Source organism: Schistocerca nitens, chromosome 9 (assembly GCF_023898315.1).
Source record: "Schistocerca nitens isolate TAMUIC-IGC-003100 chromosome 9, iqSchNite1.1, whole genome shotgun sequence".
Classification (NCBI taxonomy): domain Eukaryota; kingdom Metazoa; phylum Arthropoda; class Insecta; order Orthoptera; family Acrididae; genus Schistocerca; species Schistocerca nitens.
The window spans coordinates 410,824,601-410,844,098 of record NC_064622.1 but is presented as its reverse complement, the minus strand read 5'-3'; positions in this window follow the sequence as shown (position 1 = coordinate 410,844,098).

Genomic DNA, 19,498 nt, shown 5'->3' with positions numbered 1-19,498 from the left:
TTACATACATACAACAATGAAACTTCCGGCAGCTACACATTAAACATAAGTGTGTGCAGGGATGCCAACTGCATTTCACTTCAACACACCACTGGTGCAAAATTATGAATAGTCTGGAATTTTTTGAACAGATCATATATACTGTTGTAGGAAATAAGGAAATGTCCTACATTCACTATAACAAAGATATGCAAAAGTATGAGTATCATTGTTCTTATAATCAAACATACTTCAAAGATACAAGTATTTTTATGCAATGACTACTGTAATTTTTTGGAGATGTTAAGAAAACTAAGTAGGAAGTAACTGCGGAGATTGGAAAAGTCAACTGTACAAAAAAAAATTTGTTATATTTTATGAAAACTTACAGTTTTGATCTGTGTTAACATGTTGTATGATAAAACATAACAGTGTGCTCCTCTGTGACAGTTTTATTGCAGGTTTTGAAGACGGAAAAGTTAGTTGAATTGCATATACTAATTTTGTCAAATATTCTTCATTGTGAGAGTTGTTTTTTAAACGTTAGCTGAATTATTAATCCTAACTTCTACCAAATGTTCTTTGTGAAAAGGGATGTTGATAGGAATTTACAGATGGCTCAATCTGAACCATCCTTGCCAGGTTAAAAAATGTTCTTAGAAAGTTGTATGTAGTAGGGAAGTTATCTTGTCAAATTTTGGTTTGGTTTTATTACAACGATTTACAAGGAAATGATAATTTTCTGTTCTTCAGAAACGTCCTGTTAAAGAAATATTGCAGCATCTCAATTCAGTATTCATGTTTTCAGATGTCTATTATGAATTTTTAATTTTTTGTCATACTCAAATATTTTAATAGTAGATACTATACTCATTCTTCTATCCTAAGCTAAAGTCAATCTGGAATACCAATTAACTTACATCCCAGACATATTCATTTCAAATGCATGCCAGTTCTCACTATTGACTCAAAAAATGGAACTTTTTCAGATATATAGGGAATAAGTGCAGCAAAAGACAATACAAAAAAAAACAGATGGTGACAAAAAGAAACGAACAACAAACCAGTCCAAAATGTGACTTACAGTAAAGACTGTTTTCACTGATGAGACCATATAAGAAGTGATGAGTAGAAAAATACAAATTTACTTCTTTGGTGTTACACTATAATTCAAAGACACCTATTTTTTCACAAACATTCTTAAAAGTTCCTCCTATTAATTAAGTCCATTGACTTTTTTGATCTAATTTAATGTGAATATAAAATGATTTTCGAACATTTTTAAAGAAATTTTGTTAATTTTGTTAAAACTTTTACATTTATGATTAACATGTGTGTTTATGTAACATTTTTGAGTACATTTGAAGATAATTTTTGCTGCACCTCCAGATTTTTATATCTTTGTCATTAAAACTTATATCTCTTAAACACATATTTTCATAACATTTTTCTACTTCAGCTTGCTAAATTCAGATAGCGTGTGTACAGATTACAATTTTTGCTGCTCTTGCTCATGTCTCATCATACAATAGAAATTTTTTACAGGGTTTTTTTAATTAAAATTTTCAACTTGGTTTACAATGACTGCTAGTCCATTTTATATTATCAGCTGGCACAAGTCTGTCATATTTTGTAATTTTACAGGCTAACTTACTGGGAGACTAAAACTGCTTGCTCTGAAGGACAGGTAACATTTTTCCAATGAATTTTATTTATTTACTTTTTTTACAAAAATATGGGATTACTACATTTTTACGGATTATATATTCCAAACGACCACAAAATATCACGCAGAAGCTATGTATGACATTGTGTGAGGGAGGTGTTGTAAATAAATTGTTAGATACAAATTTCATGTGATAAGTGTCTGATGCCATCTCAACCTTAGAATACACAATACATGATTCTTACTGATGTTCATGATACCTTTGAGAATTTACAGCTATTACAATTTCCTTGTCTATTTATTAATACAGCCAAAATTGTAATAAGAAGTCATATTTTTGCCTGGACTTTAGGGTGATAGTGTTTTACGAAGTCCTATTTATATCTTTTTAGTAATACGTGATGTTTTGGCCATCTTTTACCATAAATGTATATTTTTGTCATATCTTTATGCACACAAGAAAGAAATATGAAAAAAGTTGCTCACATGACAATGTTTCACATGACATTGTCACAAATAAACAACAATTCTACAAAACTTTACTCATCACAACTATTGTAGAGAAGCAAAATGGCTCTGAGCACTATGGGACTTAACATCTGAGGTCATCAGTCCCCTAGAACTTAGAACTACTTAAACTTAACTAACCTAAGGACATCACACACATCCATGCCCGAGGCAGTATTCGAACCTGTGACCGTAGCGGTCGAGCGGTTCCAGACTGAAGCGCCTAGAACCGCTCGGCCACCACGGCCAGCTGTAGAGAAGCAGCGTAACACATTAATTGGTTCACTTTTGCAAGACACTGTTGAGCGGGGTTGGCAAAATGTTCTTGAAGGTAACAAAATTGACTTCCGATACAGTAAACATTTCACCTGTGATCACCCTATTCAATCTCAATACAAACTTAGTCTGTTTCAACATGCCAAAAGTAACTGCTACCAAGTGAGGTGTTTCATATGTAAATAAAGTAGCCAACGGGCTTCAAACTCTCTACCCCTGTATGGTGTGCATCACTTGCCTTGCACATGCATTACATGTCACTTACCTTGCATAAGCATTACACAGAGTTGCAGATGCAGTGCGATCAAATTACCCTCATGTGCACAGATTAATTTCCTGACACAAGAATTGTAGGCGCATAAATACAATGAACACACACTTTCATGACTCCTCCCCCTCAGTCTGTTCTTAAATGATGGGGTTCTTGTTTAACACTGGTGAGCATTACTGCACCAACTATGACAAAATAAAGACAATCATTTGTGAACTTGATAGCAATGAATCAATTGCTAAAATTTCTGTGAAAAATTTCCTTACACATACCTTCTCTGGAAACTTGGCATGCCAACTGTTCAGTGTTGTCATAAGTCATCACACAACTGGAAGCCACCGGTACACAAGTGTGTGACATTCTGGATATCATGCAACATGAGCAGAGTGAGTAGGTCAGGACAATAGTGATGTGGCTGACAAAATTCACAAAAAGCTGCAAAATGTTCTCCAGCAGAATCCTGAATATTCTACAATGTGCAAAATTAGTCATAATGAACCAAAGATGGCCTGTAGTGACCACACCACCTTTAAATATGACCTTGTGATGTGGAGAGAAGGTTCTCCAGGCACAAAACTATCCTCAGCAACAACCATACACCTCTGAAAACGGAAAACCTGAAAATGTTCTTTGTGTTCCAGTGCAACCCTGTGAAACTGATGACTGACAACATGTATTAACTAATTTGGAATACTTTGAACCAGTGGTGTGAAGTAGTAAAAGCATGGTTTTGTTGTTTAAATAAGTGTTATTGATTTCACTGCACTTTGTGGTTTTTTTTTTTTTTTTTTTTCAGTCACATGCATACATTTCAAACATTGCAAAAAGTAAACATTTTGTGTGTGTGTGTGTGTGTGTGTGTGTGTGTGTGTGTGTGTGTGTGTATGTGTGTGTGAGCGCATGTCTACCTATATTAAAAATCAAGAAGAAAGTTTTTTTACATAAAATTAATGTTTTACTTTGTGATCATATTTTACATAAGTTTTGGGTAACAAATGCTTGCATATTATGCTGTTTTTAGGGGATTAAAATACAGGCCCTATTTGTTAATGATGAGACTTTCACATGTTACATCTTGTAAATGTGAAATCCCAAAAAGACAGCAGCCCTAACAAGAAAATGGTCACCTTTCTATTAACTGAAAGTAGCTAATCTCACAAGAAACAATTTCATTCGATACAAAATCACAAAATTACAAAATGTACACAAATAAAACAATGGAAAATCCAATGAAATGTAACAATATTATGAAAAGAAAGGTTGCTGCTCACCATGTAGTGGAGATCCTGCGTCGCAGATAGGCACAACAAAGAGACTGTCGCAAATAAAGCTTTTGGCCAGTAAGACCTTTGCCAAAAACAGACAAAGGCCTTACTGGCTGAAAGCTTAATTTGTGACAGTCTTTTTGTTGTGCCTATCTGCATACCAGGAGCTTCACTATATGGTGAGTAGCAACTTTCCTTTTCATAAAATGTACACAAACTTTTACACATTCTGCAATCTGAAAATTTTTACTTTTTAATTCATGGTTACTTAACACATCTTTTATAACTACTTTGGCTCTTTTTGTTGCACCTACCTGTGACTCAGAACCTCTGCTATAGAGTGAGGAGCAACTATCCTTTTCATAATACTGACATTGTTCCATCCTGGATTTTCCACTGTTTTATTGTGCCTCTTGGATTTTTCTGTTCATAAAAACACACAATCTTATCCAAATTTTCACTTCAAGAAAACCAGATGTTAACTAAATAATCATAATAACAGTGGAGTATTTCAGAATATTCTGGACCACCTACATATCAGTAGATTATATATATACAGCAGTAAAAAAAATGTCAGAAGTTAGTTCGTAATTGGCATTCCTCAGTCATGCCACAGTTCAGTTGTACTTTGCATATCTCTGCAAGCACTTCTTATGTCTTTAATTTTCTGAATATGTACGTGAATTAGCTTGTTTTTCTACAAGTACTTTCACTTCGTTCCAAGTGCATCACAGTATGAATTTTTAGATAATGTTTGCTGAAATATACAAAGACTCTGTTAATGTGATCATCTACTGCAACATTTTAATCATTTTTCTTGTTATTAATATTGAAAAAAATCTAGCTCATAACTAACAATACATGAGGCTAATAAATCTAGTGTGTGAACCAGTATATTATGTCCTTCCTACAAATAAAATCCATTAGATTACTTGGATATTGCGCAACTTTTTGACAGACATCTACAGAAAAAAAGTTGAGTATGTAGTCAATCAAATAATAACTTCCTTCATTCATCTATCTTACTCATGAATATATTATATTATATTATGAATATAATAGAAAGAATCATTCCACATGGAAAATATATATATATAAAAAACAAAGATGCTGTGACTTACCAAACAGGAAAGCACTGGTAGATAGACACAATAAAAAACACACACACACAAATTTCAAGCTTTCGCAACCCAAGGTTGCTTCATCAGGAAAGAGGGAAGGAGAGGGAAAGACGACAGGATGGGTTTTAAGGGAGAGGGTATGGAGTCATTCCAATCCCAGGAGTGGAAAGACTTACCTTACCAACCTCTTTGCCTTTACATATGTCTGCCTGTGTCTGCATGTGTGCGAATGGATATGTGTGTGTGTGCGCGAGTGTATACCTGTCCTTTCTTCCCCCTAAGGTAAGTCTTTCCACTCCCGGGATTGGAATGACTCCTTACCCCTCTCCCTTAAAACCCACATCCTTTCGTCTTTCCCTCTCCTTCCCTCTTTCCTGATGAAGCAACCTTGGGTTGTGAAAGCTTTAAATTTGTGTGTGTGTTTGTGTGTTTTTTATTGTGTCTATCTACCAGTGCTTATATTATACTATGATGCAAACTGCAAAAAAAGTACTATGAAGTTATAGACATTTTCTAACTTGTACATCTCAACAGGAGATTAATTTGTATATTTATGGCGAACTGGGGATAGGGTGGTTTCAATGTGAGGCACTATGATTTAGATGTTGACATGCTGATTATTGTTTGTTTCTAGTTGTTGTTTTTGTGATGCAAATATATTTATTCAGTTCCTATGGAAATCTTACAACATATTCTTACTGGGGCTTATCTGCTTGCAGGTTTCAGCATTAAGTCATCTCTAGGTGAAATTGTTGTCTTCAGTTACAAGCAAAATTAGCATCATTCATGGATAGCTATTAAACAGCTCTGCAAATAGTATTTACCATACTCTAGTAATTTTGGTATGTCAATGTATACTGTACAGGTTTCAAGAAATAATATGCAGAGCAATAAAAATTTGCACCAGTATTTGAACATTTTAGTGTGACCCTTCTCTTATCCCACACTGTCAGAAACACTCACACACCACACTAATTTCCTCATAACTCAGAACTCCTTCTCCTATGATGCAAAGGTTTAATAACAAATCCGCAGCATAGCCATGGGCACCTGTGTGGCACCCACCTATGCCAACCCGTTCATGGATCATCTAGAGGAGACCTTCCAAGCCTCCCAAAATGCCAACCCCTGGCCTGGTCAAGGTTCTCTGGCGATATCTTCATGATCTGGACTCAGGGTCAAGATACCCTATCTTCATTCCTTCACAACCTCAACACATTCTCCCCCATTTGCTTCACATTGAGCTCCTCAAGCCAGCATGCCATCTTCCTGGACATTGACCACCTCCTCTCTGATGGTTCCACCCACACTTCTGTCCACATTAAACCCACCAAGTGCCAACAACTGTCATCCTTTTCACACCAAAAAATCTCTCTCATACAACCTGGCCATCCAGGGATGGTGTATCTGCAGTGACAAGAACTCCCTTGCCCAGTTTACTGAGGGTTCACCAAGGCCTTCACAGACAGGAACTATCCCTTGGACCTAGTTCACAAACAGATCTCCTGTGCCATTTCCCCTCAACCCCCAATCCTCCCACCACCCCCCAAGAATCAACTACAAAGGAGTGTCCCCTTTGTTACCCAGTATCACCCCGGACTGGAACAACTGAACCACATTCTTCATCAGGGCTCTGGTTACATTCCACCAAGCACTGAAATGAGGGGGATCCTACCCAGGATACTTTCCACCCAGGACATCCTATACAGGATGCTTCCCACCCCTTGTAAAGTGATGTTTCATCACACACCCAAACTCCACAACATTCTGGTTGATCCCTATGCCACTCCCAACTGCAACCCCTTGCCACAGGGATCACATCTCTATGGAAGACCCAGGTGCCAGATCTGTCCAATCCACTCACTCACCACTTCCTATTCCAGTTCTATCACAGGCTTGTCCTACCCCATCAAAGCACCCACCTGTGAAAGCAGCCATGTCATACACCAGCTCTGTTGCAATCATTGCACAGCTTTTTATATTGGTATGACTACCAACCAACTGTCCACAAAGATTAATGGCCACTGCCAAACTATGTCCAAGAGCAAAGGAGACCACTCTGTGGCACAACATCCAGCTGAACATAACAGCTTGATTTCAAGGGCTGCTTCTCTAAACAAGCCATCTGAATCATTCCCACCAGCTTTTCTACATTGTGCAGATGGAAGTTACCCTTACAGCACATTCTCTCCTCCTAAAATTATCTCGACCTCAGCTTACAGTACCTACAGCCCCACACCCTTCACCCAACAGTTTCCACTCTCCTCTGTCCTATCACCTCCTTCCTATTCTTGTATCCCAGCCTGTTTGTGTGCAGCCCTCTGCCAATGCACCTACCCATCTTTCTCTGTTCTTCTCCTTTTTTGCTCTCTGTTCCCCCCTTCCCCTCCCTACCTCACAGCCTCACAATGCTGCATCTTTTGGCAGTCTACTCCCTGCAAACTCCACCCAACAGCACTTTTCTCTCTCTCTCTACCCATACCCTGCTACCCCTTCCCCTTCCCACCCCCTCCAGATTGATGCTTCTCTTCCATGTTAGAGTTGCATTATACTGTTTGTATTCCAACCTGGAGTGTCCATTATTTGATTTTTAAAGACAAGGTAGGTTTCAATATCTCTTTCGAAATCCATTTGAAGCTATAGGAAAACCAGTCTTCTCCCCACATAAGAACCTTTCCAAACTTTGCTAGAATATTCCTGTATTCGCAAAGTGACATCATCTGTTCTTTCTTCCAATATTCCTTTTCAGTGTGTGATCCAGAGGCATGGAACTATGCCTGCAAAAAGGGAAATAATGGATGAGCCGAGAGAACACTTCAGTGCATTCCATAGAATGTGCCAGCATACACAGTGTTATATAATTATAGTCCTGGCTGGAGTATGAGTCTCAAAACAGCTTAACTTCCAATCCTCACTTACCAGTATCTCTAGTCCTCTTTTCCAAATAATATAGATGAATATCTTGCAGTGCAGGTGTGATTTCATTTGGACCTCTTCCGACTACTGCCTCACACCAAGTGTATTGAAATATGTTATTAGCATCCTGTTTTCATTCATTTATCAGTGCAGCCAGGTTATAGAACCATACCTGTCATATGTAAAACAGTTCTCTAATAGAGAGCTTTGACAATGTTAATTTTGTTGCATGTCAAAGGCAACTTTTACAGTGACTTCAGGGTACTTGTTCATGATGATGTGGGGCTTATTCGCATGGGCTTTATGCAAGTGCAGGGTAGTTTTACACACTTCCTGGCCTTCTTCGGTTTCTGTGGCCTTTATTTCATGTTCAAGCACCTTGCATGATGAATAGATATCAGTGGTAGGGTTACCAAAGCTGAGATTAAAATTCTTATAGAACACTGTCTTAAATTTTGACTCAGAAGAGCTTTTATTGCCTCCTTGGCTTTGTTCTTTGCAAAAAATTTTCTACATTAATGCTGGGGAAAATATGACCTACTAATTTCCTCTGCTATAATGACACTCTCTGCACCTACATTTCAAAATGTGCCCTGTCACTTGCTGGGTCATAACTATGTTAACTTGAGTTGCTCTTGAGGCACCTTTTCATTCCTGTAGTGCAGTCCCATGTTGTTGATAGTGCTGAGCAATACAAACTAAGTGATTCTGCATACACCTATAATTTTTTTGAAATGTGGCAACACAAACTGGTACATGGTATCCACATCAAAGTTTTATCTTATAACTGATAAACATCAATTTAGAAGACTTTGCTTCAATGGGATCTACAACATATCTACCCAGTGCTTAGATCTCCCCATATGGCAGAAGGAATGGATCTTGCTTGCTCTCATCTCTGGCAGACTACAACAGATTACTGAAATATGATAAGTCTGCAGAACAGAGTCTGCTGGCATGACAGCCCTTCTCTCCACAGTTGCCTGCCTCACTTACTTTCAGCATGCGAACAGTCAGTGCCAGGTGCAGCACTTTACTTTGAATAACTAGATGATTCTGCTTTGGATATCTTTGACTGCTTTGTTTCTCTTATTCTACACCCACCAAGTGTTTCACTCACAGGAATATTATATTCACCATCATCTTCCATAGTCACTATTTAAAGCAAATCTAATCTTCTACACTTCCACAAAATGGCAGTAAGTAGCAACCAAATCACATAACTGCTATTGTCAACAAATGCAGTATAATACTGCCCACACAAACTAAGTAGATGTCTGATGTGGTGGCCAATGGGATCAGCCACTGTGCTGAGTGTCACCTTCAATGGCACGCACAGTAATATGCCTTGCCATCAACTGCCAAGCAAAACAATTATTCCAGGAGTGACATAACACGGTCAGAAAAGCACTTGTTCTGATATCCATTACACAATCAGCAAATTATGAGAAAACCCAGCAATACCTCTACTGTCTTTGCCAGACTAAGTAGCTTAAAATGAGTTTTGAAAAGATCCCTACATATGCATGATATGAGTTTTGCAAAAATGGGCTGTTTTCCTGCAATAAAGCAAGTTTTGTTCTGTGCATTTGGTGCTCTGCAGCTTGTAGAAATTTTAAATATGTCGTGATTTTAAGTATATCTAAAAACAAAGATGATGTAACTTACCAAACGAAAGCGTTGGTATGTTGATAGACACAGAAACAAACACACAAAATTCAAGCTTTCGCAACACACGGTTGCTTCATCAGGAAAGAGGGAAGGAGAGGGAAAAATGAAAGGATGTGGGTTTTAAGGGAGAGGGTAAGGAGTCATTCCAATCCCGGGAGCAGAAAGACATGTCTCCTTGTGTCTGTATATGTGCGGATGGATATGTGTGTGTGTGCTAGTGTATACCTGTCCTTTTTTCCCCCTAAGGTAAGTCTTTCCGCTCCCGGGATTGGAATGACTCCTTACCCTCTCCCTTAAAACCCACAGCCTTTCGTCTTTCCCTCTCCTTCTCTCTTTCCTGATGAAGCAACCGTGTGTTGCGAAAGCTTGAATTTTGTGTGTGTGTTTGTGTTTGTTTGTGTGTCTATCAACATACCAATGCTTTTGTTTGGTAAGTTACATCATCTTTGTTTTTAGATATATTTTTCCCACGTGGAATGTTTCCCTCTATTATATTCATCATTTTAAGTGTTTGACACTTTTTTTGTAGTATTTTATTTCACCAGATTAGTTCTGAGCATTGCCTATCATCAGTGTTATCTGCATTACACAAAAAACACATATTTTCTATAACAATTTCTTGCTGTGTATGTTGTAGAGTTTTATGTCTGAGGTTCATTCAAATGGAATTCAGTGTGTCTACCTTTGCCTTACACGTAAGGTGGCATCACATAACTGCTTATATGATGGTGCCATCTATTGGTAGAGAGACTGATGCATGCGCACCATTTAATATTGCATAGCGCCAGTGTGGTTTCACGCCAAAGAGAAGGTGGTCACACAAGTGTTCCCCACTACCAAACATGCAGCTAAGTAAGCAGGAACAACAAGGAGTGATTCGATTTTTGGTGGCGGAGGGAGTTGGAGGCTGTGAAATGTATTGACGGATGAAGGCTGTGTACGGTGAGTACAGTCTGAGTTGTTCAAGTGTTTTAGAATGGCACAAATGATTCCTTGAGTGGCACAAGTCACTAGAAGACGATGCTTGTCCTGGACAGGCTCATCGTGTCATCACACCGGAATTGGTTGTGGAAGTGAATACTTTAGTCTTGGACAACCGCACGATCACCATGGTCGAGATCTATAGGTTACTATTAGCGTGGACACCGCCCACAACATAATGCTTCAACATTTGAAGGCCTGGATCCAACAGCAGCCCACTAGTTTCTTCAAGGATGAAATCGACTGGCTAATGTCACAATGGAATAAATGTGCCAACAATTTTGGTGACTATTCTTGAGTGTGTGTGCTATGTATAACTACATTTTTCAGTAAATAAAAATGTAACTGTTACTTTACACTAGAGACCAGGTTTCATTTGAATGTCACATATATCTGTGACTTTCAAGTTCATTGTAATTCAACTGCCTGACATGTAATGTTCTCTAGTGTATCCCAGTGACAATGTTTAATAATGTTCATGTAATAATACAATTACATTATCTATATATACAGAAATATAATCAGCATTAGAATTTTTTTTTAGGAAATATATGCAGTTGTCATTTGCAATTTCTGAACATGCAATGATTATTTTTGGTATACATCATACGGCTTATATAATGCTACTTCTGGTTTGTATTATATCTGTTAGAAGAAAAAAAATGTGTTTTGATGAAAGTACTTCAACGGATTCTTGATGAATTGTTTTTCAGATCAGTCTGTTTGTTTAAGATTCTGTGAAAATGTCCTCAAATGTGCACATTCTTATAAATAGACATCACTACATGGCTCTTGTATTATAATGTATTTCCTTAATTTTTACTGGCACAGAACCAATATGACAAATGTACACTGTTCACTCTGAGGATTTTAAAGATATAAATGTCATAAGACTCCAAAGGTAGAGTAGAGTGGGGCACACTGGAATGGTAAATTTTTCACTGCTACTCTTACAATAATTTTAACACAGGTTTGTCGTTTTCGCACTTTCAAGTATAATCATTCAACTATCAAATGCCCTCACAACAATGCACTATGAGCAGTAGTTCTGCATGTTTCCAAGTAAAAATAAATAAATGGTTAATCCTGCTCCACACGTTGGGTGCCATGAAGCTGTGTAAACAGTTTAATTAGAACAACTTAATTACAGAGGTATTTCCAGATTTAATATAATTTTCACACACACACACACACACACACACACACATATATATATATATATATATATATATATATATATATATATATATATATATATATATACACTCCTGGAAATGGAAAAAAGAACACATTGACACCAGTGTGTCAGACCCACCATACTTGCTCCGGACACTGCGAGAGGGCTGTACAAGCAATGATCACACGCACGGCACAGCGGACACACCAGGAACCGCGGTGTTGGCCGTCGAATGGCGCTAGCTGCGCAGCATTTGTGCACCGCCGCCGTCAGTGTCAGCCAGTTTGCCGTGGCATACGGAGCTCCATCACAGTCTTTAACACTGGTAGCATGCCGCGACAGTGTGGACGTGAACCGTATGTGCAGTTGACGGACTTTGAGCGAGGGCGTATAGTGGGCATGCGGGAGGCCGGGTGGACGTACCGCCGAATTGCTCAACACGTGGGGCGTGAGGTCTCCACAGTACATCGATGTTGTCACCAGTGGTTGGCGGAAGGTGCACGTGCCCGTCGACCTGGGACCGGACCGCAGCGACGCACGGATGCACGCCAAGACCGTAGGATCCTACGCAGTGCCGTAGGGGACCGCACCGCCACTTCCCAGCAAATTAGGGACACTGTTGCTCCTGGGGTATCGGCGAGGACCATTCGCAACCGTCTCCATGAAGCTGGGCTACGGTCCCGCACACCGTTAGGCCGTCTTCCGCTCACGCCCCAACATCGTGCAGCCCGCCTCCAGTGGTGTCGCGACAGGCGTGAATGGAGGGACGAATGGAGACGTGTCGTCTTCAGCGATGAGAGTCGCTTCTGCCTTGGTGCCAATGATGGTTGTATGCGTGTTTGGCGCCGTGCAGGTGAGCGCCACAATCAGGACTGCATATGGCCGAGGCACACAGGGCCAACACCCGGCATCATGGTGTGGGGAGCGATCTCCTACACTGGCCGTACACCACTGGTGATCGTCGAGGGGACACTGAATAGTGCACGGTACATCCAAACCGTCATCGAACCCATCGTTCTACCATTCCTAGACCGGCAAGGGAACTTGCTGTTCCAACAGGACAATGCACGTCCGCATGTATCCCGTGCCACCCAACGTGCTCTAGAAGGTGTAAGTCAACTACCCTGGCCAGCAAGATCTCCGGATCTGTCCCCCATTGAGCATGTTTGGGACTGGATGAAGCGTCGTCTCACACGGTCTGCACGTCCAGCACGAACGCTGGTCCAACTGGGGCGCCAGGTGGAAATGGCATGGCAAGCCGTTCCACAGGACTACATCCAGCATCTCTACGATCGTCTCCATGGGAGAATAGCAGCCTGCATTGCTGCGAAAGGTGGATATACACTGTACTAGTGCCGACATTGTGCATGCTCTGTTGCCTGTGTCTATGTGCCTGTGGTTCTGTCAGTGTGATCATGTGATGTATCTGACCCCAGGAATGTGTCAATAAAGTTTCCCCTTCCTGGGACAATGAATTCACGGTGTTCTTATTTCAATTTCCAGGAGTGTATATTTTTCCCACGTGGAATGTTTCTCATATTCATTTGAAATTATTGGACTTCAATTAAGTAGAAATTAATTTTAAATTTAATGTATGACTTTCTGTCACTCCCTCCCCTCCCCCCTTCCCCACCTCTGTTTAGTAAGTACTGTCAGTGCATAAGCTGTGTTCCTAACTGAAACAGGTGCTTCATCCCCTACCTGAGGAAAAAACAACTTCCCATTCATTTTTCCACTCTTTCTCCAAAATGAGGCCTGATAGTCCGCTGCATCATCCTACAATTCCACCTCTTTATCAAAGCGAAGCTGATGCATGCAGCTACATCATAAGCTGTAAGAGGAATATCTTCACTTTGTGGGAGCTAAGTAATAAGAGAACGCATCCACATGTAGAGGCTGCAGTTTGTTTAAAGTATTGGGGCGTGGGGGGGCAAGATAGTGAGTATAACATCTCCACTGGCCTTTGCTAAATCAATCATGTGAATAAGTAGATGGCTTTCATGATGTTTCAAAATGGAAGTGAATTACCATCTTTGCTACTACTGCATTTACGAATGATGTGTTTCACAATATCCTGTGAGAAGATCACTATTCATCCAGCCAATCTTTATAGCTAACCCCAGGGTGCCACTTGGTGCTTAATGTTTATGTGAGGAAATACTATTGCTTGGAGCAAGATATTACTGCCTGCATTAATTATACAGCAGGTGATGACCAAGATATCATGTTCACCACTAGTAGCTTGAGAAACATGTTTGCGCCGGCCGCGGTGGTCTCGCAGTTAAGGCGCTCAGTCCGGAACCGCGCGACTGCTACGGTCGCAGGTTCGAATCCTGCCTCTGGCATGGATGTGTGTAATGTCCTTAGGTTAGTTAGGTTTAAGTAGTTCTAAGTTCTAGGGGACTGATGACCACAGATGTTAAGTCCCATAGTGCTCAGAGCCATTTGAACCATTTGAGAAACATGTTTGGTTCTTTTCTGTGCCACTACCTATGGAAGTCAGTGTCTCACAGTTTAGGTACTCATTCAATCTACATTAAACACTCTAGTACCCTCAGCAAACTCAGTATACCTCTGTCAAGTTCTTCCAATGAAACATCAAAACAGTATACCAGTTAAAGGACACTGCCTTGGACAAGCTGCAGACTTCTGGGATTTGAAAACTTGAATTAGGGTTTCATTTCATGAATCCATGGTGCCAGTCCAAACCTACCATTCTCTCTGTTCATTTCTCAGGACATTTCAGACCATTTTTCGCAGCTAGCTCACACGCTATGCAGTAGCATGTTTTAATGTCAATGCCAGTGTATTATATCGTTACTGTTTCAATCACATCCTGTCTTTCTGTGATATGAAAAAAAACATCTTCAAGCCTAATAAAAGAAAAGAGGACTAGTTAATTTATGTAAATGAATAGACATTACCAGCATGTAAGTATGTATCCATGCTAAGAAACCCAGGGGAGATGGACACAAGGTATCCAGGGAAAATTAAATCATTATTGGGGTACTATGAACCATTATGGTGCGTAATGTACCATGGATTATTGTGATGCAGGAGAATTTGTCTCAATGTGCCCCAGAGTTATCGATTCTTATACACAGCTCCTGTTAACTTATATATGAACACTTCTCAGTGTCTAAGTTAAATAAAATTAAAATTCTGAAAAAGATTAATTCTGCTATTATAATAACTTACTTAAACTCCACCACTGCCGGTCCCAAGTCCGGGGCATCATTTCGCAAGTGATGAGGAAGGATGAGGGGGAGGAGTAACACCTCGTTAAAAAACCTGGGTCCATCTGGCTCCGGATGGTTGCACCCTGTAAGGGCCCCTGCCTAGGGTTACTAGGTGAAACCTGGTCAACGGTCTCAAAGGCGGAAGAGGAAGTTCAGATTCCCAACGGCGGAGTCAGCAGAAGAACTACCTCCAGGACTCACAATCTTGGTTGTACATTTTGTGGCCTTTGGGCCACACCCAAAATAACTTTCATCAATCATGGAAGTGTGTGATGTAAACTATTTTACCCCAGGTGGACGATCCACCATACACCAGTACGTCAGCAGACATTCGGATTCTGGGGAGTCTGCAACATTGCACAAAGACAAGTCGGAGTGTCTTGGAATCTCATCCAAATTTCAAAATAGGCAATCAACGTACCTAGCAACTTTCAATGCAAGCTCATTGTTGAAAACCGGAAAACTAAAACATCTAACAGATACGCTAAAGAACCGCAACGTACTCATAACAGCCGTTCAAGAAACACGATACATGGATACAGATACCTTCGATTCCGAAGGTTTTAGGATATACAAAGGGAAAGTGGGACCGAGAGTAATGAAAAATGTACCACATCTTGGGACAGCCTTTATAATCAACAAACAAATCTTGAACTCAATAGTTGGCTTTGATTCCCAATCAGAAAGAATCTCAAGTCTTACATTCACAAGCACAAACAAAATCTACACAATTATCAATGCACATGCCCCTATAAATGAGGATAACAGGAAAAACAAAGAAAAAGTGGAGGCCTTTTGGAATCATCTAGATGACATTATTCAGAAAATTCCAGATAAAAACATCATCATTCTTCTTGGAGATTTTAATACTCAGATTGGTAAAGAAAAAAGATATAAGAAAATAGTTGGATACTATCATGCACACAAGAGAACAAACAGAAATGGTGTGAGACTAATAGAATATTGCCAAACACACAATTTAATTCTTAAATCCACAGCTTTCAAGAAACTACCACGAAGACAAAAGACATGGGTATCCCCAAATCCTAGCCTTGGGGAATTTCAACTTGATCGTGTGGCAATCAAGAAGATTTCTAGCAAAGAAATCATGAACGTTAGGGTACTCAGGGGTGCAAACTTGGATTCAGACCACTACCTTTCTAAAATTAAGTTCAAAGTCATCCCAAACAGGAAACACAGCATGAAACAAATTAAGGGTCGGAAGTATAGCACAGAAAAGATATTAAAATTAGATGAATTCACAAAAGCAACAGAAACCATTCAGACACAAAGCTGGGGGGATATCAAGGAAAACCTCATTACTACAGCTGAATGGATAGCACCTAACAAAAAAAGTAAAAAAACATGCCTGGTGGTCACTGGAATGTGATGCCCTCATTGAAACAAGAAAATAGGCATGACAAAATAGGCAATCACAGAAAACAGAAGAAAGTAGACTGAATTTCATTACAGTTAGAAAACTGGTAGATAAAAATATAAAAAGGATTAAGAAGACACATGAAAACAAAACTCTCCTCCATATTGATGAAGAATTTGCTAAAAACAACACAAGAAGCTTTTACAGAACTGTCAAACAAAGGTTATCAATATACAAAGCACCCACCCTCCAATTTCGAGATGTAAATGGGACCATCGGTCACAACAACACGGAAAACTGCGAAATACTAGCAGGCTACTTTGAGAAACTCTTGAATTGTGAACCCATCCTTGAAAAATTTGAATCCATCCCAAACAACCATGAGAAGCCGGATTCAGAACCACCGACGACTGAAGAACTACAGAAGGTCATTTCAGAACTATGGAAAAAGGCTGACAAAAATGCAGTTACATCCATAAAGTGTGTTTTCGATCAAATCTGGAAAGAAGAAGAGATCCCCGCAGAATGGAGAACAGCTCTCATCCACCCTATCTACAATAAAGGTTTTGAAGACAGACCCCAACAATTACAGAGGAATATCACTGCTGGATATAATGTACAAGATTCTTTCTAAAGTCCTTTTGAACAGGGCAGAGCCGCAATTGGATCCGCAAATCGGGGAATACCAGAGAGGTTTTAGAAAGGGTATATCATGTTCGGAACAAATACTAAACCTCAAAAACATTAAGGCATACCAAAAATCAAGGGCAAAGACATACGTAATCTCCTTCATTGATTTCAAAAAAGCATATGATGCGATTGATATAGAATCTCTGTTAGTCCTGGAAGAAATGGGTTTGGATAAGAAAACAACTAATATTATAAAAGCAACCCTTACAAATACATTTTCGAAAGTTAAATTTATGGGCAAACTATCGGAACCCTTTGAAATAAAAACAGGAGTGCGACAGGGCGATGGGCTCTCACTGTTGCTGTTCAATTGTGCGCTTGAGAAAGTAGTCAGAGGATGGAACACAAATATTAAGAGTGGTATAAGACTGGGTTGCAAAAAGAAGAACCTTAAAGTAAATTGCATTGCTTTTGCAGATGATATGGCCCTGTTTGCTGAAACAATGGAAGAAGCACGGGAGCAAATCCTTGAACTAAAGAAACAAGCAGCTGAAATTTGTCTTCACATCTCCTTTGAAAAAACTAAGATATTGACAAACATCAAGCACTCATGTAAATACCTCAAAGTTCAAGAACAGAAGATTGAAATAGTAAAAGAATTCAAATATCTCGGAGAACGGATTAGTTGGAACACTGGGGAAAGAAAAGCAATGGAATCCAGAAAAAATAAACTTGAATTGGCCTTCCAACTATCAAAAAATACATACAACAAAAAATCCCTTTCATGGGGGTCCAAAATTACACATTACAAGACAGTGATTAAGCCAGAAGCACTGTATGCAGCAGAAACACTTAACATGAATTTCAAAGGCCAAATGGAGAAACTTGAGGTAAAGGAAAGAGAAATTTTAAGAAAAATCATTGGGTCAAAATTTCAAGACAATAAGATTATATACATGAAAAATGAAACTCTCTACAAGAAAATTGAAAAACTTTCAGATTCTATGCGAAAAAGGAGAACAAATTTTTATGGTCATCTTCTCAGAATGAATTCCAACAGATTAACTAAACAAATCTTTGACTTCTTCCGTAACCGAGAAACGAAGCCCAACTGGTTTAAAGAAACTGAGAAAGACCTAGTGGAATTAAAGATTTCAGAAAATTCACTTATTGATCGAACTCCTAAATTAATTACTAAAGATGAAAACATAAGGTTCCAAGACAAATCCACACAAAAGTCCAAACCCTTCATCTCAGAAGAAGATCAGAAAGAATGAAGAAATACTGGGCCCTAAGAAAAGAACAACGCACAAAGAAATGATTAATCCAGCGTACCCCAAAGAGGGTGAAATGAAAGAAGAAGAATAACTTACTTAATCTGAATTTCGGCCAATAACTTTTGACGAATCTTAATGTATCAAGTTCTCAAAAAATTACTTCACCTTAGTGTACACAACATAACACCGACAGAAAGCCAATAGCCCGAACCAGATCTTGCGGAAACAAAACGCTAGACAGCAGAGCAATTCTACATACATATCTACAGTGAGCCTCCTATATGATTTCACCCCAGTCAGAATTAAGTTCCTGGACTATATACTATATTGGTTGAATTACTAAGTACAATGACCAATGACCTCAGCAGTTTGGTCCCTTAGGAATCAATACACACACATTCACATTAAGTACAATGTTTTGCAATCTTTTGGTTAGATATGACAATATCCAATGGTTGCCTATGCCATCAATCCCATAAAACTTCAATTTATCTAGGAAAACACTATGATTCATAGAGTCAAATGTCTTAAATAGGTTGCAGAAAATACCAAACAGTGCTATTTTATTATTTACTGGTTGTTGTTGTGGTCTTCAGTCCTGAGACTGTTTTGATGCAGCTCTCCATGCTACTCTATCCTGTGCAAGCTTCTTCATCTCCCAGTACTTACTGCAACCTGCATCCTTCTGAATCTGCTTAATGTATTCATCTCTTGGTCTCCCTATACAATTTTTACCCTCCATGCTGCCCTCCAATGCTAAATTTGTGATCTCTTGATGCCTCAGAACATGACCTACCAACCGGTCCCTTCTCCTTGTCAAGTTGTGCCACAAACTCCTCTTCTCCCCTATTCTATTCAATACCTCCTCATTAGTTATGTGATCTACCCATCTAATCTTCAGCATTCTTCTGTAGCAACACATTTTGAAAGCTTCCTGTACAAACTATTTATCGTACATGTTTCACTTCCATACATGGCTACACTCCATACAAATACTTTCAGAAACGACTTCCTGACACTTAAATCTATACTTGATGTTAACAAATTTCTCTTCTTCAAAAACGCTTTCCTTGCCATTACCAGTCTACATTTTATATCCTCTCTACTTCGACCATCATCAGTTATTTAGCTCCCCAAATAGCAA